Source organism: Mus caroli, unplaced genomic scaffold, assembly GCF_978045245.1.
Source record: "Mus caroli unplaced genomic scaffold, Mus_caroli_1 scaffold_9, whole genome shotgun sequence".
Taxonomy (NCBI): domain Eukaryota; kingdom Metazoa; phylum Chordata; class Mammalia; order Rodentia; family Muridae; genus Mus; species Mus caroli.
Genome location: NW_028227264.1, coordinates 83,257,583 through 83,260,000, shown reverse-complemented (window position 1 = coordinate 83,260,000; position 2,418 = coordinate 83,257,583). Strand labels below are relative to the sequence as shown.

Here is a 2,418-nt window from a genome sequence, read left to right as displayed (position 1 = left end):
GGGGAAACCATGCAATTAACTCAGCCAAGGAAAGCATTACTCCTATCTCAGGATGACAGAGATTAATAGAATCCGGAGATCATATCATATCTTGGAGAAAGAATTCTAAACAAGAAGACACAGTGCTGAGCCCTGGCATCTCTCACTGCCCTGCCCCCACTCCTAGATACCAACACAGTACCCTTCAGCAAGTGCACGCATAAACCAGGAGGCTAAGACTAGGATTTTGCTTCTCTTCATGGTGAGAAATTGCTCAGTCTGTAGATATCAGGACGGCAGCCATTCATGGAGAATTGTTAGTGGGTTAATAAAGTATTGGAATTCCCAGACTTGGGTAGATATAAAGGACCCTTCAGTTCCCAGCTAGACCTCTTTTATTTTTCCTCTCATGGAGCCTGGTCCTTGTAGTCTTATATCGCCTTGAACCTCTCAAGTAGCCAGTCCATAGAAAGGGAATTCTGAGGAAAAGAGAGTCAGCACATGGGGTTGGAGTCCTAGGGCAACGAGAATAGATAGGCATGTGTTTCTCATAGGACCTCAAGACAAACCTTTAAGCACTGGTCACCACTTCCACATCTCACGACTTGTGAAATCTATGTGACTAGGCCAGGAGAAAGGAAGCTATAATCAATTCTGCTTGACTTCTATCTGTAAATGCAAAAGACCAGAATGAGGGGGTAAGGGAAGATCAAGCATTTTCAAAATGGCTGCTAAGGCTGGGAATGTAGTTCAGTTAGCAGAATGCTTGCCTAGCATGCACAGAGCCCTGGGTTCAATCCCCAGCACTGCATAAACTAACTATGGTGGCATTGACCTTTAACTCTGGCACTAGGAAGGTGGAGAAAGGAAGAGCAGAAGCCAATTCCAAGGCTAATCTGAGCTACATGGAACCTTGTCTGAAAGAAACAACAAAAACCAGCTGATAGGAAGCCAAATGCTCAAGTCACTGCCCTGAAAACATGAAGAGGTCACTGCACTGTGACAGGTTCCAGCCTGTTTGCTGGCTCCCCTTCAGTCTACAGCCTTGTTTCATTTGTCATCCTATGAGATTTTATAAGGTTGATATACACTCATAATCTTGTGAACCCTTTTCAAATTATGGTAAAAAAAAATTAAATCGTGCAAAATAATGCCTGGAAGACTGTTTTAAAGTTAACAGTAATGGATCGGAATAGTCCAACATTCTGCCAGAGTAGAGAGTCAGCAAACAGCAGGCTCTTAGTCCCATAACTTTTCCTGCACAGAATATGGTGTTTGCATGCAGCCACACGGATGCATCTGAGGCCAGATTGCACATGAGGAAACACAGACTCCGAGATGCTAAACCAGAAAACTGATACTTTAATGTATCATCTCAGAGGAGCCATGTTCCAGAGGTTTTTCAAGTAATTGATCTATATCGCACAACTAGTCACAATCAACACTTGCTGAGACTATTTCTGTAAAGTGATGGAACCACATCACCAGGACTACTACCACCATTATCACTCCCACCTCTACCACCAGTGCCACCACCACAATGGCTATCATTGCCATCACTGTTACTACCATCAACACCATTACCATTACTACACCCACGATTTCCTCCACCACTATAAGAACCATCCCCACCATGGTCATCTCTTCCACCCTGTTACTACCACCACTGCCACCACTATCACCAACACCATTACCAGGACAACTACTATTAACCACCACTGACAACATCATTACTGTTACCACTAACCACAACTACAACCTTGACAATTACCACTACCATCAGAACCATCAAACACCATAATTACCATTGCTACCATCACCACCACCACCATCACTACCACCACCACCACCATTACCATCACCATCACCACCATCACCACCACCACCACCATTACCATCACCATCACCACCACCACCATCACTACCATCACCATCACCACCATCACCACTACCTTCACCATCACCATCACCACCAACATCACTACCATCACCATCACCAACACCATCACTAACAACAACAACACCATTATCATGACCATCACCACCACTACCATTACCATTACTGTCACCATTTACCACCACTACGACACTGGCAATCACCACCACCACCAGTATCATGATCATCACTGCCATGATTAGAACCTACACCACCAATATGGCTCCCTGATCCCCAGTTATATACATAACAGTGAAGGCCAGTTATGGCTTTGAGTGCAAACAAAATGAAAGGAGGAATGTGGGTAGAGCAGGAGAGTCAGGAATTATGTGTTGTATGGCATCAGTACAGATTATATGAATGTCCTGCAAATGTTCTTTATAAACATCTAAAGCAAGGGAGAGAAGAGAAGGGAACTAGAGAAGAGGGTGTTGTAGAAAAAGACATTATCATTGTCAGCAAAAATATTCACCTGGGCAGGTGATAGAAGGGATTTATGGCCA

At 44.0% G+C, this 2,418-nt stretch overlaps 1 pseudogene; it reads right to left on the bottom strand.

The window, feature by feature from the left end:
• LOC110302719 (small ribosomal subunit protein uS13 pseudogene) overlaps positions 1 to 2,112 on the bottom strand; it is a 19,764-nt pseudogene extending 17,652 nt beyond the window's left edge.
• Between the last annotated feature and the right edge of the window lie 306 nt (positions 2,113 to 2,418).